General features: G+C 38.4%; 1 pseudogene across 1 annotated transcript; it reads left to right on the top strand.

The window, feature by feature from the left end:
- The first annotated feature begins 760 nt into the window (after nt 1-760).
- Nucleotides 761-8,221, top strand: LOC150020934 (immunoglobulin-binding protein 1 pseudogene; annotated as a pseudogene). Its single transcript, XR_016510556.1, has 3 exons — nt 761-939; nt 2,656-2,727; nt 6,874-8,221. The product of XR_016510556.1 is annotated as an immunoglobulin-binding protein 1 pseudogene (transcript).
- The last annotated feature ends 11,270 nt before the right edge of the window (nt 8,222-19,491 follow it).

Raw genomic sequence — 19,491 nt, 5'->3', positions numbered from 1 at the left:
CAGCTGGGAGGAGGGAGGCAAGCTGAAGATCCCTGCCTGGGCTGGCTGAGCTAAGCAGTCAAAGTGGGAGCTGAGTGCTTGAAAGAGGATTATGCTCGCACTAGAAATAAGCTGTAAGTGAGCGAATAACCATTACGGTTTAGAAAAGACTTAATCCCCCTGGGGTTATGGGGTGAACTAGAAAATATTGCTTAACTTTAGAGTAAAACTGTAAAGATTTTGACTGTGTACGGTTGTGTGCTGTTTGGAGACTAGGAGTTTAAGTACAGATTCAGAGCTCTAAATTCGTCCTCCCACTTTTGGAAAATGCCAATTTATACTTGCAGTAGTGGGGGCTATAATCTCCTTTCCTGACCTAGCCTCTCCCCAGGGAAGTTTACTGCTATATCAGATAAGGAATTGGGATTAAATTGGAAAGGTGGAATTTTGTATTGGCAGAAATTGCAACCCAGTGCTTTGCTAATCACAAAGAAGTCTGGGGTAGAGCATTAAAAAGGAGAAATTGAGAGCTTTTATGACAAAGAAGCTGAGTAGTCCATATGTGTGGGATGAGATATAAAAATATATAATTAATAATAGGTGTTTTTCTTTTAAAGCATTAAACTAGCACAGCAGTCAGAAAACATAGAAGTTCTTGGATAAAAATTAGAAAAGAAGACATTTTTGTTTCAATGACTTTTTGTGCTAGCCTAAATTTTCACAATGTTTACAAAGCCAAAACAATGATTCAGGGATCCTTCAATTATTGTCATACATTATAAATACTATTGCTGGGCAAGATCTGTACTTCTCTGGTCAGCAAGTTCTGGCAATGAAGACGCTGCTGCTGGTGCAAAGAATTCTGGGATGTCTGACAGTGAAATGGATGGAAGGACCCACATTCCATCTCTTCTTAATGTCCTTTTGTCCAGAAATCGGGTCATGCAAATGAGCTACTTGGTATGTATACAGATCAATATTTGGAAAGGCGTTTCTAAATGTTTTGCATTAGAGGTTCTGTGGACAATATCCTATGGCAACCAGTGGACTAAAAGGATACAAAAGCAAAGTGATAGGGAGGAAGTCAGCTTGATTGAAACCACTCTTGTTCTTTTTGTTTTCCATTAACCCTGAAATGGAACCTCAAATGAGGACAAGAATAACAACAGAGAGAATACTGTGGCCATCTGTTCTATGTGGCTAAATTCATTAATATATGAATAAGATGTTAGTTACACATCCCAATACTTGAAGATTCAGAAACCTCTTTATTACCAAACACAGACACACACACACAAAATAGTAGGTATGTTTATTGGGGAGGAAATGTGGAAATCTGGTTTTGAAATGTTATGGGGGAAAAACAGACAAGAATCATGTCCCAAAGTATAAACAAATTTACATCATGTTCCCCGAAGAGTATAGTTTTTTCTCTCAGTAAGATGGGGATTCTAATATGGCACAGTAGCTGCAAACATAAATATTTTTAATTCCCTTAATTCTAGTTAATGTAGTCAATACCCTAAAAAAGGGGATCGTTTTTTAAAAATAATAAGCTTGAACTAAAGCTAACTGTATAGTGGTTTTTCTTCTTTTTGTTACTGGTCCTCTGCAGAGGTACTTTGGTTCATGGAATTATGAAGAAACATGTCATTTCTGGCATTCCCATCAGCCAGTGCAGTGGGAGAAAGAGGAAAAAAAGATTCAGATAAATGACCTTTCTCCTGTAAGCACAGCAATAAAATGGTCATCACGATCTATGTCCTTTTCCAATGTTAGAATTTTTTCTATGGGATAGGTAGCTAGAGAATGGTCATTGGGGGAAAAAAATGACATCATACCAATAAAGTCATTTTTAAAGATGATCTGTATTCTTTTAACTTTTCAAACTACCTAATTTTGAAAATTATTTATCTTTTATAAATTATTTCTGAGTTGTTTTTACAGTGTTAGTTTTTATCTGATTTATAAACAAATGTATAAAATCTAAGGATTTGTTATCTGAGTTGCATGATATTTGTCATTCTTTAAAATACATAAGGAATTAAAATAAAACATTTAATAGCTGTAGTCTTCAACTTACTATTACTAAATGCAGTTTCAATCTTTAAGAAAACTGTACTGAGACTTTTTTACTTTTACTGATTTTTAGAGACAGAGGAAGAGGGGGAAGAGAGAGAGAGAGAAGAGGAGATAAACATCAATTTGTTGTTAAACTTATTTATGCATTCATTGGTCAAATCTTGTATGTACCCTGTGCCCTGACCAGGGAATCAAAGCCACAACCTTGGCATATGGGGACAACAATGCTCTAACCAACTGAGCTGCCTGGCCAGGGCTATACTGAGACTCTTGAAGAAATTACTTATATTAAAGTATTAAAGACTCTTTTCTAAAACTTCAGAATTGAAAAAAGAAGGATACCAATATTCAGAGAAGATTAAAGGTGTAACTTGTATGGAAGAGGCTAAGCAAAAAATACTTAATGAAGAATTGTAAATAAACAGTTTAACAATAAAAAACTTGCTGTTGTCCATGAAAAACTGACATAGAGAATGAGGTATTATGACTAGTGAACAAGGCTAAGTAAACTTTATCTTTTAAAAGTATTAAGTCGGAATTAAGATTATTATTAAAAAGAAACTAAATGATCGTTTAAAATTATTCTTTCACAAGAAAAGTAAAGAAAAAGGATATGGAAAACTAAGCAGTGATGAAGACCTCGAAATAATTGTTGATCAAAAGCAGGTAAGTGGATGCTTACATACATTTTCTCTTGTTGCACTGTGGATTTCTGACACTTGAAACCCTTTGAGCACTCAGCCCTGCCCTAGCCAAGGCCTAAGGGAGGCCTGCATAGCAGGATAGATTTTGAAAGAAGCTAAGTTCCCCATTTGATTCCTCTGATCCACTTTTGCATGTCAGCATGTATGTTCTATATGTAAAAATTATTTTTAAAATAATAATAAAGCAGAACAAGATAAGAGGACTTTGGGAAAATTAAAAGCGCATCTTGAAAAATGAATCAAAACAACCATGGTAATTTGGTTAGAAAAACAGATTTAAACAAAAACCAGAAAGTATATTATTTTAAAACTGAGAAATGCTACCATTAGTGTAAAACAATGAATATGGAGGGGGAGATAAAAGACTTTTAAAAACCAAGAAGTTTAAAATATATGTATTGTCCAATTTAGTTTCTCAGCTATCCTTCAGTAAATTTAGAGATGACTTTTAAAAAGCAAAAAAAAGTTTTTAATATTCTGTAATACTGCCTATAATTTGAGAAACATCTAGCTTGGGTTTTATATGGGCCCATGAGGTGAAATGAAAACTGCTTAATAGGCCATAAACAATGACGCACCAGGTAATGGAAGGTATCCAGCTTATGCCACTGAATTGGCATTGACCCCTCACATCTTTGTTAATTATCAGGGAGACAAGGTAACTGCACATTCACTTAATGTATAAGTGATGTGAGCTCAGGTGGAGCTAAATAATTCAAAGTGAACTGAGCAGATGGAGATGTTAGAAAGAAAGAAAGCTACAGAAAGGCAGGCTGAATTTGGACAATTTCCTGATTGGGCAATTTGTTTTGTATCATGGTGATTACATTAAAGGAGCAATTGTGTATATTTCTTTTTAAAAAGAAAGAAAGAAAAGAGAGAGAGAAAAGAAAAAGAAGGAAAGAAAGAAAGAAGAAAGAAAGAAAGAAAGAAAGAAAGAAAGAAAGAAAGAAAGAAAGAAAGAAAGAAAGAAAGAGGAAGGAAGGAAGGAAGGAAGGAAGGAAGGAAGGAAGGAAGGAAGGAAGGAAGGAGGGAAGGAAGGAAGAAAAGAAAGAAAAGAAAAAGGAAGGAAGGAAGGAAGAAAAAGAAAAAGAAAACGACCATCAAAATAGCAACCAGAGACAGTTGACTTAGAGACTTGCTTGTTAGACCTGGAATAACTGAAGGAACTGAAGTGATCTCCTGGGAAAACTGGCCAAACAAGCAACTCTGTGGGATATGCAGAGTATGCTGTTTTTACAGGGTTCCCCCAAACTACCTCCGTGTTTTTCTTGCTTTATCTTCACTCTCTGGCTCCTGAGTAAAACAGAGGGGTGGAGAGTGTTAGGTCCTGTATTTCTACTTAGTGCCAAATTGTCAGTTTAGTTAATAAGGTAAGTGGGGCTGGAGCCTGAGTTCTCCACTGGGCTGTTCTCATTTTAACTGTGCCAGAATTATTGCTTGGGGCACGCGATCTCCACCTCTCATAGATCCTGCCTGTAGATCAGCACTTTGATCAAAGGCCTGGACCCACCTGGTGAATGAACTACTAAAATGCATTTCAGTATATTATGAGCATACACATGCCTATACATTCTCTATTAAAACAAAAGTTAATTAATTTCTTTCTTAATCACATAGAAGATAAACTCTTATTCTTTATGCACTTCTTTAGTTTCATGCTACCCCAAAGCTGCTTTTCTTTTCTTTCTTTTTTTTCCTAAAGCTTCTTTCTGTTTTAACTGAATTTGGGGATGACAAAAAACATAAAATTCCACACTGAGATCCTCAGAGTGGAAAGCCCAAGGAAGTCATGATTCTTTTTACCTCATGGTCATGGTCCCATGGTACGTTCAATAAAACTTAGGTTGTTGTGCCTTAAACACATTTTATTAACTGTTAAGGAATCTTTTTAAAAATGAGAGACAGAAAGAGAGAAAAAGAAAGAAAGAAAGGGATAATCTGCTTTTTCAGAAAATAACATTTTCTATACCTGGATCAAATAATGGAGAGGTTTTTTGTAAAAGTATATTTTATTGATTATGTTGTTACAGTAGTTCCAATTTTTTCCCCTTTGCTCCCCTCTGCCCAGTATCCCCCTTCCCCCAGCAATCCCACCCCCCTCAGTTCATTTCCATGGATCGTGCATATAAGTTCTTTGGCTTCACCCTCTCCTATATTATTCTTAACTTCCCCCCTGTCTATTTTGTATTTACCAATTATGCTTCTTAATCTCCGCACCATTTCCCCATTTCTCCCCCTTCTCCTTCCGAGCTGATAACCCTGCAAATGATCCCCATACCTATGATTCTGTTCCTGTTCTGGTTTGCTTAGTTGGATTTTGTTTTTATTTTTTAGATTCAGTTGTTGATAGTTGTGAGTTTGTTGTCATTTTAATGTTTATAGTTTTGATCTTTTTTTAAAAAAATAAGTCCCTTTAACATTTCATATAATAATGGCTTGGTGAAAATAAACTATTTTAGCTTCACCTTGTCTGGGACGCATTTCACCTGCCCTTCCATTCTAAATGGTAGCTTTGCCAGATAGAGTAATCTTGGTTGTAGGTCCTTGCTTTTTATCACACTGAATATTTCTTGCCAATCCCTTCTTGCCTGCAGTTTCTTTTGAGAAATCAGCTGATAGTCTTATAGGCACCCCTTTTTAGGTAACTTTCTGTGTTTCTCTTGCTCCTTTTTAAGATTCTCTCTTTATCTTTCATCTTTGGCATTTTAATTATGATGTGTCTTGGTGTGGTCCTCATAAGGGAGAGTTTTATTCATCCAGTCTTCATTTGCCTCTGTAGTTATTACGTTTCCTCTTGAGCCATTATACCAGTTGGCACCAGTTGGCAGTAACCCAGATTTGCTGAATCATTCATGTCAAACATGTTTGAAAGGATGAGTAACTATGAATATGACTTGGCATTGGGGTTTTCTGTTGGCTATAAGAGTAGTTCTTCCTTTTGAGGGGGTTATTTAGTGTTAATACTCTGAGTAAATTTTAGGTCAGAACAATGATAGTGTTGATACCTGCAAGTAAAATCTGTGGGAAAACACTCTAATTAGTCTTCATAATACTATAAAAATTCTCCTGAGTTTAAAAGATCAGTGTTAAAATACATGTTTAATATTGCTACATCTCATAGATACAACATATATTATTTGTATACAATATGTTTTATATATTATACAGAATATATTATATATATACATACTATTTGGAGAGGAATCTTTATGGTCAATTTCTCATATCTATACCTTTTCAAAAACATGGTAGAAATGTGTTAGTCAATCCTCATATAGTTGCAAATAGCTTTTTCAGTCAGTGGTGCCAAAAGAAAATCTAAAGAAGATAAATAAAATAGTTGGAAGCTGTGATGGGCAAAAGTCTACTAAATTCATTAAATCTGTCATTCAGAAGCTGCCACTCTACAAATGCTCTGCAAGCTATATACCATTTTTATCAGTCATATGATATACAGGTCTTGTACTTCCACAGAAAGCTGACAATTTGCTTACCACGGCAAATTAATAACAGAAGCAGCACAGAGTATGTGCATTTTGTTCTCCCTGGCTGCCCTCATTCAAAGCGATAAAAGATTATTTCTGTGTTATTTCTACATAAGAAAATTTTGGAAATGTCTACAGTTTTATTGTTAAATGGTAATATTGTGCTTCTCTCTTTCTGAAATTTTATTGGCGTAAATTTATTTGAGATGCATATAAAACGTTCCAGAAAATTCTTAGTGTTGATGTCCTAAACTGATAGATGTCATGTAATATGTTATCACACACACACATAGTCATTTAAGTATAAATGTGTCACACTGGCATCAGAGTCCATATTTTCCACCAGAAATCCCTAGAGTTTTAAAGGCCAATCCTAGGAAAGTAATCAAAGGACACATATCAGATTAAAATTGTACTGCCTCTAAAATCCAGACATTTGACATAAAATATATATATACTTTTATTATAATTACATATACAAATATAGTATTATATATGAATTATGATATATAATAATTAGTTTTATGTTTGGTTTTCTAGAATAAATATTAAAAGAAAAAATTAAAAGTATATTTTGGATCATTTTTATTGTTTATTTAAACATTGTCTCCTGATTACAGGAGGGTAGGTCTTGTTGAAGAATAGGTTTGGTTCCTCCCTCCCGTAAGATGGCAGCAGCCAAAGAAAAAGAGTTGATGCCGCCTAGGCTACCCGAGCTGTTCGACACCAGCCAGCGGCTTGTGGACGAAGTGGAGGTAGCGGCGGAGCCCTCCGGTTCCCGGGTAGTCCAAGAGAAGGTGTTGAAAGGACTACACCTCCTGGAGAAGGCTGCCGAGATGTTATCGCAGCTTGACTTGTTCAGCCCTAATGAAGATTTGGAAGAGATTGCTTCCACCGACCTGAAGTATCTGATGGTATCCGCATTTCAAGGAGCGCTCGCCATGAAACAAGTCGACCCCAGCAAGCGTCTAGATCATTTGCAGTGGGCTCGAGAACACTTTTTATTCTTCCTAACTCAGTGCCAACACTATCATGTGGCAGAGTTTGAGTTGCCGAAAACCAAGAACAACTCAGATGAAAATAACACTGCTAGATCTTCAATGGCCCATACTAGCCTCATTGCTATGGCATCTCAAAGACAAGCTAAAATAGAGAGATACAAGCAGAAGAAGGAGTTGGAGCATCGGTTGTCTGCAATGAAAGCTGCCATGGAGAGTGGAGGAGCGGACGATGAGCATGTTCATGAGTATTACCTCCTTCACCTGCGGAGGTGGGTCGGCATCAGCTTAGAACAGATCGACAGCATTGACCAGGAGATGAAGATCCTGAAGGGAAAAGACGCCCCCAGAGAGGCATCAACTTCTCGCTCAACTCCTCAGGACAGGCCTCCAATGAAACCCTTTATTCTCACTCGGGATGCTGCCCAAGCCAAAGTATTTGGAGCTGGTTATCCAGGTCTGGCAACTATGACAGTGAATGACTGGTATGACCAACGTCGGAAGCTGAGAGCTGTACCAGATCAGGGAGTACCCAAGACAACTTCAGAGGTCAGAAGAGCAGCTCAGCAACAGGAAGAGCAAGAACAAAAGGAGGAGGAGGAGGAAGAGGAGGAGGAGGAAGCACTCCACCGAGCTCGGGAGTGGGATGACTGGAAGGACACCCACCCTAGGGGCTATGGCAACCGAAAGAACATGGGTTAGTCTTCCCACGACCGGACCAGACGACAGGGGGTGCAGCTCTTCCCCCACCTGGGTTCTGGCTTTAGCTCTGTACCACGAAGGCAATAAAGTGTCAAGCAGTTAAGTGTGTATTCGTAGCCTAGATGAGAAACCAGCAATTCTCGTTTTGGCATTATCCCAGTCATGTATTTCAGTTTCTTAAGTGCAAACAAAAACAAAAAGTACCGAGAAGTGGCTCTGTACTGCCAATGGCTGTATGAATTCTTCAGAAATAAAGTCCTTTCTATTAAAAAAAAGAATAAGTTTGCATTTCTAAGTCCTCAGCTCCCACTGCTAAACTACACTTTGAGGACCACTGGGTCAAAGGAGATAAGTATTGCAGTTCTAAAGAGAAAAAGTACATATATGACTTGTGATAAATTTGACATTATTTAACTGGGCACTCATTACCCAGAAATCTAAAACCTGGAACTTATAGACATCCAACATAATAATGCTAAAAACAAGAAAACCACAACCATTTACAACCAAAGGTACCTTAAAGACCCCGGTTTCCAGTCTGATTGAATTCCACTTGGTAGCCTTGTGATCCTGAAACTGTCTTATTTGTAAAATAATACTTTGCCCTTTCTACCTCCTAGAGTTTCTCTGAGATAAAATTTGTAACAGTACTCTGGAAACTGTAAATCATTGTCATTTTAATTAGCTAGTCATTACTGCCTGTATTCATCTGCTTCAACTGCCATAACTAAATACCATAGACTGAGTGGCTTAAATAACAGACACTCATTTTTCTACAGTTCTGGAGGCTGGAAAGTCCAAGATCAAGATGCTGCCCATCTTGAGGGTTTCTGGTGAGAGCTATTCCCGGCTTGTAGATGGCTACCTTCTCTCTGGTCCCTCACGTGGCACAAAGAGAGAGCTCTGGTGTCTCCTTCTGTTTTCATTGGGGCTTCAACCTTTAAGGCCTCATTTAACCTTCATCACCTCCTCACAGACCTTGTCTCCAAATATAGTCATTTGGGGGTTAGGGCTTCATTTGAAGGAGGGGTACCTACTCAGTCCATAACACCACCCCAAAACTCCATTCTAGCAAACAGGAACATTGAGACCTAGAAAGGTGAATCAAGAGATCCTAAGTGTCCCTGGTCAGGTGCAGAGAGAGCATGGAAAGCTAGCCCTTCCTGCTGACGTCCAGTCAGATCCCCTGTCATTTCACAGAGCTTCTCTCCAGGTACCCGTTATTGGTCATCCCATACATGTCTTAAAAAGTTGTTTTGCTTCATTGCTCTTAATTATATAACATAACAATCTACTAGGAATTATTATAATAGACAATATCTATGAACCTTCACAGGGATAACTTTTTCCACACACAGCTCTTAACTGTTTAGTTCCTTCTTGGGCCCCTATAGTTTTGCCAAGCAAGAAATGGCCTGGATAGCAAATTTATGCAAAATTGTACCTGGATGGTTATCATTGACATCTACTTGTTTTTCCCTTCCCTGCCCAGCCTCCGTAGACAGGGTCTCTGCCAGGCATGAGAAGTACTGTGAAAAGAGACAACACATATTTCCTTAGTCCAAAACCTCTCTCAGCATGTCCTTTTAAATGTGTAGGAGAAGCCTATACAGAAAGTAACAGAAACCAGAAATTCTTTGACCTTTCTCTGAAGGAAAAGAGACAAACTATTGTGTTTCCAATAGCAAGTAAGCATTTGAGTAGGGTTGCAATTCTGTCCTAGCAGTCCTTGTGAGAATGGATCCTAAAGAGGAAAATACAGGTCAACATAAATAAAAATGGAATAATAAGAAAAACAGATGAATGGGAAAAGATACCCAGCTTCCTTCTGGTACTAACAAATGTGTGATCATGTCCCCATTGAAGCAGCTGGCCTGAGTCTCAGACTCCTAAGTCGTAGAAGGGATGGGGTGATGGGTTTCATTGCCCTGCTGTGCTCAGCACCATCTGGCCAGTGCTTTCTTTACCATATCAATGTGGTGACTTAATCTAAATATAATTCAGATGCCATTTACCTCTGAGGAGACCTATAAAGCATGAATGTCATCTGACACCTGCCTCTTGGTGTCATATCGAACACTTTCTCTGGATTCCTTCTTGGAACTCTGTACTTGGTCACCAAGAACAGAAACCACCTCTGAAGGTGCATAAAAGAGATTCTGAATCAGGATACTCGGAGGAGTCACTGAAAGGACAGAACCCCTTATGCAGCTGTGGTTGTCTGGATTACACTGACAGCAGACATGGGCTCGTTAGCCTTCTCCTCAGGAGAGATTGATAGAGGAGAAATGATTCGGTGAAAATAAGCCTTATGTGTTGGTGGTGAGATAGTCGGAAGCTATTCAAATTTGCTGTCTGTCTGGAATTAAAATTGGAGGAAACAGATTCACTTCTGTAGTCTCATCAGTGCCGTGTTGTCTGCAAGGCTCTTTATCATCATTAAATATTGTACAAGGAAGGGGGAAAGTTTTCCACTAGGTTAAACTGAAGAATTAGTGGAATAAACCACGATCACCCTGTGTTTTATTTCTAAATAGTCTCGGTTTGTATCAAGTAATGTAAAAATAACTCTGAGTGACTTAATTTGGTGGTGGTGGGGGGGGTCACAGTATCTTACTTTACATTTCCCCCACTTCAATTTAGTGTAGTGATTCCCCTAGGCATCCTTTGACTCTGGGAAAAACAGAAAGGGAAGACCTAAAATCTTAATTTCAGACTGAGGTCTAGAGGTAGAAGGCCAGAAAATGTAGAAGGTCACTCTGTGTAAAATGACACAGAGGCAGGCAAGAAAGAGCTGAATAGGAAGCCATTATCCTAATTTCTAATCTCAGCTTTGCCACTTACTAAGTGAGCAGTTTAGGTTCTCTGAGTTTCTTTCCTAATCTGTAAAATGAAAACTACCACCTGACTTTAGATGTCTGATGTAATGATCAAGTGGGGATGGCCCCCTGCAGGGCCTGTGTCCAGCCTCGCCCCCCTTGGTCAGAGCCCAGGCTACATTGAGTTCAGGGCCACCACTGTTTTGTCTTCTGCTCTCCCCAACAGGTATTCCCGCTTCCTGAATGATGAGTTGGAAACAGTTGTTGCATCATAACATTTCCACCTTGCTTGTTCTGACTGCTCTACTATTAAGCCTTCTGCATGCCTTCTGCACGACACTGTCAAATACCCTAGTCTAGTGCATTTTGGAGGGTGCTGGCTCTTCTGTTACTGCATGTGTGTGTGACATTGTGAATATAACAAGGATGTTACAGAGTGGTTAAGAACAGAGCCTTCACAGTCAAGAATCTGAATGAAACAGACTCGGGTCACATAGTATCTGTGTTACCTTAGAAAAATTAACCAGCCTCTTTGAGCCTCAAGCCATTCTATTATAAAATGGGGGAAACAACTATCACCTTGATAAAGTAGTTGGGAGGATTAAATAAGTTCCTGCATGTAAATGCTTAACAACATGCAGGGCATGTAGTAAGTGCTCTATAAATGGCAGTACTGTGGTGGGTGAGTGGTGGAAGTTGATGGTAAAACTCTTAGGTTTATTAGCTGTAGAATTCTCTTGGATTTTTTCAAGACTGAGTTATAGTAATTCTAAACAGTAAAATGTATTCTGAGGTCATAGATACAAATGTGCCCTTGTTTTAACCAGGTACAGAAATGAGGGGAATAGACTGTGTGTAAGAAAAATCGGGAGTGAGGAGTGCAGTGGCTAATGTCACAAGCTGACCCTTCTAGAGGGGGGAAGTACCTACCAGCTCCCTCTAATTGCTACCTTGTTGGAAATGGGCTCAGTGTTACCACATATACTAATTTTTCAAGAGAAAGAATCAACCTGCTGCTTTTTAAATGTGTATAATCAATTTCAAATTTTTTTAACAGTGTGTAGTCAAACAAAACAGGTTAGGTCTGTATACAACCCTGGAGTTCTGGTTTGAGACTAAGTATACTCATGAGATTCTAAGATCAAAGAAGAGTAGGATGTTCACATGGCCTGGGTGGACCTCTGCCCCTGCTTCTGTTTCTCTCCTGCTTTACACCCTCTCCCCAGCTAGGTGTAACATAGTTGTTGATCTGATTAAAATAATAGGTGGTAAGGTATAATTGTTAGGTAGCCTTACGACCCTCAAGGAAGTTTAAGTACCTCAAAAGGGAACCAGTTACCTATACAGTATTCCCTCACTTATCTCGGGTATTACATTCTAGACCCACCCCACCCCACCTGTGATAGGTGAAAATCTGTGAAGTAGGAACCTTACACTTATTTTAGCATATTTTAAGGCTTTATAAACCCTTCCCACACACGTATAAACCGTTCCCAGCCCCTTATTAACCTTTCCCACTCCCTTATTAACCATTTCCACACTTTTATAAACACTACTTATGTTCTTAAACATATTCTATAATCTTAAACTTACGTAACTTTAACAGTATACGTGTACAGTACCACAAAATCCCGTGATATAGTGAAAAATCCGCGATAAATAATTAAATATAATATTTTTTAAAATCCCGCAACACAGTGAAACCGCGATAAGTGAACTGCGGTATAGGGAGGGACTACTGTAATGTAAAAAGTCCTCATTTGATAAAATGAATAGGGCAGATATTTATAAGCAGAAAGTATTGCTGATATTTCTACCTATTCAGGACTTTTACCACCTTCTGTTCTTGCTAAGTATTTAACTCAGGGGGTAAACAAGGTACCAGCATCATTGAGCATGAGCAACCAAACAGGAATGCAACTCACAGGCTCAGTTAATAACTATAATCACTAAGAGAGACCTTGAGTTACCACCTCAGGTTCAACAAATACCTGAAATGCCATTGCATATCTTTATTTTAAGATATTGTTCAGCCAATGTCCATTATATGTGGCATAGGAGAAAAAGCTGGACTTCCAAATTGGAAAAATAGATAGGTTTTAGATAATCTTCGAATAGTTCATTTTTGTTTTTGTTTTATTCGTTTTCTTTTTCATCTAATGAGGAAAAGTGCTGGGAGCATGTTTATCCCCTGAGAAAAGACATGCAAAATTGAAATGACATGAGCTGACATGCTGGTGTAAAAAATGATGTGATATATGAAAATAATAGAGACAATAATACTTTAAAAAAAAAAGTAGACTCAGCAACTTGAGAAAAAGCCCATTCAAACTTCAGTGTGGAAGGTTTGTTATGTTTTTACTAGTAGATTTTTTTCTGGGGGGAGGGAGGTTGTGCTTTTGTTGTTTTTAGTAGGTTAATCTGATCAATGTGAGAAGTGTAGGTATTAGAGCTGAAAGGAACTTCAGAGGATAATCTAATCCAGAGGTTTTTTGTCTTTTTAAATTGTTTATGCTGTTACAGTTGTTCCAATTAATCTGCATCACCCACCTCTTCCCACCTTGCACTCCCCTTGCATAGTCAATCCCCACACCAATGGCCATGTCCATGGGTCCTTCATATATGTTTTGTGTTCTGTAAAGTCCATTCCCAGACATTTGAATAGAGGGCTGTGGTTTGGGTTTGCGGTGCTGTCCGCTTAGAGAACAAATCAGCCCCTTCGTGTGAAGACAAGCTTTGTTTGATTAAAGCATGCAGATGCTAAGAAGTTTAATTATATTGGTTGTAGTTCAGTCAAAATAAGTTACATGAGTCTCAAAGCAGGGAAGTAGCTTGACTGTGTCAGTACGTTATTTTATATCACAGAAAATATTAAAACTTGGGTCTGCAACAACCTCTAGTCTTGGGTTCATTTATCTATCCCAGTAACTGCCTTCTTATCTTAAACTGCTTCTTATCCTTTCTTCTAAACTCCCTCTTGTTGGTAAGCAAAACATACCAGTTAAGCCAGAAAAATCACTTGAGAAGTATGTATTTCAAGTGCACAACTAAATCTGTTACATTTGTCTGATAGATTTTTATGGAAGGATGTTTATATGAGATGCTTCCTAATTCTTCATAAGGAGGTTCTCAGAAACTTTGTGACAGTTTTTCAGTATATATCAGGGTACAGATATTAAAGATTTTATAAGTGGAATTTGAATCTCCTAAAATATACCTAATGAGATTAACGAAGTGTCCTCCATAGGGAAGCAATTTTTCTCCGCCTAGATCAGTATATCACACCCCGTCCCCCTCAACTGGCTGTGGGGATGGTGAACCATGTCCACAGTTCAGCATCTATATTCCAAGTCCATCCATTTGGAAGTGAGCTGTCAGGGATTTTGTCTAATGAACACTGCAGGTAAATTCGCTGATGACTGATAGGATCAGCACCTGCTGTCATAAGGGCTTTGAAAACCAGATGTGGGTGGAAATATTTATTCTGAAGTGATTTGTTACAGATTCAGAATCTCATAAATAAAAATGACATGGTAACACACAAACCATACAAAAAAAGTTTTTCTTATTTTAATACTGAAACAGCAGAGAGAGTTTAGAGAGTAAGCTTCCCTTCCTTCTTCTTGTGACTCTGAACCTGTGCCCTGACCTTGTCATTTCTGTGGTTGTGCTTTTATTTCTCCCCCATGCACACTTGGCAGTACGTGTCTTTTCCTTTCTACTCAGCTCACTCTGATCCCCGCCTCTGGAATGTGTCTCTTATTCTGACACTGCATATATAAGCTTTGACAGAAATGCAGTTCTTGCAAACCTGCTTTTTTTTTTTTTTTTAATGCTCCATCGTTTCCTTCCCTTTCTCCAAAACAACTCTATAATTCTGTCATTTCCATTTTTAGTCATTAATTTTTCACATGGTCTACCCCCAATCAGAGTGAGTACTACTTCCTTCCTATCTTGTGATCCAGGAAAACCACATGCACACATAAGTGATCATTCAGTACAATTATTATTTATTCCTCATCATAGTATTCTTTGTGTCAGATGATCTCATTCTTGAAATATATGAATAAGTGACTTATTAAAGAAATGGTGAAACAATGTACCATCTCGGCTTTGTGCTGAATGTTCTGAATAGAGAAAAAAACATTCAGTCATCACTTTTTTTTCTAACAAAATTATCTCATTTGTATAATTTGTGAATGTTTAATGAATTCTTCTGTAGAAAACCACTAAGCTTAGAAGTGTTTTCGTCCCATCAAAGGTTGTCCAGTTATCACTTCCTTATACTCTCAGCTTCTATCATTAAACTTTAAATGTGCCTCTGAAATTGTCACACTAGTATTTGCTAACTATGGAAGTAATTTCTGAAAACAAAAGTAATGATGCATCAGCTGATATATTTTTTCATCAAATTGTTTAGTACAGGATAAAACAAATTGAAGCTCACAGATTTTTAGTTATTCTTAAACTTTTAAGCTAAAGATGTAAAACCTTGAAAACCTGACATTTTTTTTTTAAAAGGAATTGATTTGTTTTTTTACTAAATGAATGAGCAAGCTTACCCTTCCATTCAAACTTGCTTTAAATTCATACCCTTGTGGGTTCATGAACCACAGTAGCCATACAAGACAAGCTCCATGAACCCCAACACTCCTTGGCTTAGTGCCAGCCCACAGGTGGTAAGTGCCCAGGATGTGGAGAGAACTAATGCTTCTCACTGTCTCTTAAGTGCAATGCCAACACCTCAGCTGGGCTTCCAGGACATGCACAACCCTCATCCTGTTATCTTCATCCAATGCCACCACGAATCCCTGCCCCATTCATATTGAACAATTTGAAGGACCCCCAAGTGTGTCATGTGATTTCTCCTTTTTGCCTTTTCCCTGAGTATCTGATATATCCTCTAGGAGCAGAAGGTTATAGATCAGAGGAGAGGAGGCATCCCCATAAGTCTGGCTGAGGCTTTCCCCTTTGAGAGTCAAAATGCTAAGAGAGGAGAAAGACCAAGTCCTCCTTGACTCTGTAGATGGGCAGACTTCCTAAACCCTATAAATGTTGGGGGAAATGATAAGGAAAAAGATAAGAATATAGTCTATTCCTGAAAAAAAGAGGGAACAAATGGAGAAACATCAAAAAATCAGAGAATCTATTGCTTATAGAATTTTGATATGTAAACAATTATGTGTCTTCTGGGGCTTTGTTGTGGGGGAAGTGTATAAGTTACATTTAGTACATTTGTAACTTCTATTGTTCTTTAAAAAAGAAATGGGCTTGATTCTGCCTGTTCCCAAGGTCCTTCTTCTGTGTGATAAGCAAGGGAGAGCAGTGGAGAGCACAGTTAGCTCAGGGAATGTCGGCAGCATTTAGCTTTGAGTGTTCAGGGGGACAACTAAATGAAATCATATGTTTAAAAACTGGTTCTAGCCCTGGCCAGTGTGCTTCAGTTGGTTGGGTGTTGTCCTGCAAAGCGAAGGGTCGCTTGTTTGCTTCCCAGTGAGGGCACATACCTAGGTTGTAGGTTCAGTCCTCAGTCAGTGTGCAAATGAGAGGCATTGATGTTTCTCTCCTTTTCTTTCCCCATCCTTTCCCCCCTCTCTAAAATCTTTTTTTTAAAAACTGGTTCCAAAAAAACGATGTAAACAGAATTAAATGGTTTTTATTTTTCTATATTATAAGATAACTTAAAACAACTTCAGGGTAAAGGTGATAGGGTGCTATTTTTTTAAAAAGTAACATTACTTCCATGGAAATGATTTAACTTTCTAGTTCATTCATTTATTTTACAAAAACCTTTTTCAACCTACTTCTAGCCAGGTGTTTGCCAGATATTGGGACACAGACATGCAAAAACACAGTCCTGGCCCTTAGGAAGTCCACAGCACAGTACGGACCTCCTATCCGTGGGCAGTCCCAGTGCCATAGCTGCGGCAGAGCAGGGACCCAGGTCTGCCAGGGAGCACAGGGACTCTGACAGGAGCGTGCCTCCCTAGCCATGGCCCTGAAGGAGTTCCAGAATCTGCTTAGTGTTCAATGTATTCACTGGGTAGCACTTGGGCTTTAGGAACAATGACCAAAGAAGTAGTTAGAGCCTGGCTACACAAGGAGAGGTGTGTGGACCCGTGGCATGTGCATCATCTGCAGATTGTTAGAAATTCACACTCTGAACCTCAGACTGACTCAGAATTCCTAAGGGTAGGGTCCAGGAATCTATTTTAACAAGTCTTTCAAGGGATGCCTGTGCACTGCTTTGAGAAGTACTGTTTTAGATTATTCAAATTTCTGGTATCCACAAAGGATCATGTATTATTTCAGTGAAGAAAAGAAAGGGAGTGAAGACAAATATCTTAAGTCTTTTATCTGAATGTCCCTAAGCTTGCAAATATTCCCTCCCAGCCTCATTCATTAAAATCAACCTACACAGTAATCAATCCTGTGACCCAGGTTGTTATGAAAAGAAACTATAAATGATGGAGACCAAGGGGTTAAGCTTTTAACCTTCAAAAAGAAAAAGTATTCGTGTGTGTGTGTGAGAGAGAGAGAGAGAGAAAGAGAGAGAATGTGTGAATACATGGCTACAAACACACACACCCCAAAGAAAACCTATGAAGAAGGGCAGTTGTCCACCCCTTGGATAAATGCCCTCCTCTGAGGCCATTGAGACATTGCGCTGTGGTGAATGGCAGCACCAGGTGACTGGACAGCTTTATAAGGTGAACAGTAAAAAGTCAACACATATTGCATTGGATTGCTACGTGTTTTGAGTCTTCCCGTCTAAGGTGCTTCTTGTAATAAGTTGAACTTTTACTCTGTGCCTAGAATTATCTCTGTGTTCACCACATTGAAAATTTTCCATACCTGAAACAAGCAGAAAGTCTGTCCCTTCAGTGTCTGTTGAGTAGCTTTCTGTTATGGGAGTCGATTGCTATGCTGTGAAAATGTCACTCTGACAGCTGCCCTACAGGGGCTGACCTTTCCTCTCAGGCTGAGTCCTTGCTGAACTATTCAGTAAAGCTAGTTGATCTCAGGTTGTTGGCAGATCTCCAGTTTCCCAGCATGCCCTTCTAGAAAAGCGGTCTGAGAATTCATATTCTGCCACCATTAGACTTTCACCAGTCACGACTCTGCCCCTCCAAGCTCCGCATGATCTCTGCATCCTCCCCAAAGCAACGCTCTGGCCTTCCTCCACAAGCCTTTCCTGTTAGTGCCCGAGGGCTGACACTCACCCTTGTGGTCCCTTCACACTGGTTACTATGCGGTATGAGTAAACAACACCCCTCTCAGAAACTTTGACCAAAATGAAAAGTATCGCCCTTGCTCCCAGAGACTCTCCATTTTGTATCATCTCATTTTTGCATAGTTGCAAGCACAATTTTAATTTTTCACATGGTTGCAGTCAGTGTTCATTTAATTTTGTATTTGCTTCTTTATGTAACATTATGCCAGACTCATTGTCCACATTGTTATTTAGTGTTTATAAATGGCAGCTTAACGGTTGCCTTATATTGGATCAGGGTCAACCTTAGGCACTTTTTCACCATGACTTGTGACCATCCAGATCTTTCCCTTCTTATTTCAGGATATAAGTAAACAAATTAAAAAGTAAAAAAGGGATTGCAAGAAAGTCATGTACGTTAGACATACATGGATTCACCATGAATTATGCATAGTGTTTATGGGGATTTGCACAGTGTCATCTTTTCATATCCCTGCCTGCACCTTTAAATATCACTGGAGCTGCCACAACGCATATTGCATTGCTCTCATAAAACCTCAGGTTTAAATCACATTTTATATGATGGGTCTACAGGATTCTGCTTCCTGAGGCTGACCACAGCCAAATCACAAGCATGGATTTGCATAAATCTGGCTTGCATGAATTTTTAAGTTTGCTGAGAAGGAAAATTGCCTACATTTTGTTAGAGTCACGCATAACTTGGGATATAATTTATGTTGGTACCTTATACGTTTAGGAAATAGATGTATGGAACCACTAGGATATTCCTGTGCCAAAAAAAAAAAAAAAAAAAAAACTTGAGACTTGAAGATTCATATTAAAGTCTAAGCAATTTATATGAGGGAGGGCCCCTAATGGAATTATAGAGTTAAGCCCTATGACTTCTTCATGTTGAAAGGCAATAATAGAAAGAAATAATTGTGAAGATATATATATCTCACCTGCTCTTGGAAGAGGTGTATATTTTTGGACTTTTGACCCTAACTCAAACTTTTTGATGTAGACATTCACTTTCCCTCAGAAATATGTTATTCATCTCTCCAAGTGAAAATATTTTTAGAGTTCAAAATATACACTAAAAGGTGCTAAATAGAAAATGAAGCAGGAAGATTCTAATTCTTTAAAATTATAAGTAAATATGATTGAATAGTATTAGAATTTTATTTTATAACAAAAAACTTATTTTAAACTTAAAGAAAATAGTAATTGTGAATGCGTTATAGAATAGTCTTTTGGTACGCATTTTAGATTTTAAAATTTTTGCTAGTGTCCCAAAATGCAAAACTCTTAAAATAATAGATATCCAAAAAGTATAGGAAGTACTAAGTCCATCAGCAGAGCTGAAGTACATGTAAGGATGCTAGAATTCAAGTTCCCAGCTCTGTCAATCATCTTCTATTTGACCTTGAACAAATCTCTAAGCCTTGACTCTCCTATCAGCAAAGTGATAATATTTTCCTTAATTCTATCTCCCAAGAATTCTGG

This window comes from Furipterus horrens, unplaced genomic scaffold (assembly GCF_987537825.1).
Source record: "Furipterus horrens unplaced genomic scaffold, mFurHor1.1.pri manual_scaffold_1, whole genome shotgun sequence".
Classification (NCBI taxonomy): domain Eukaryota; kingdom Metazoa; phylum Chordata; class Mammalia; order Chiroptera; family Furipteridae; genus Furipterus; species Furipterus horrens.
Note: the sequence above shows the minus strand (reverse complement) of the source record. Positions and strands in the feature narration are given on the sequence as shown.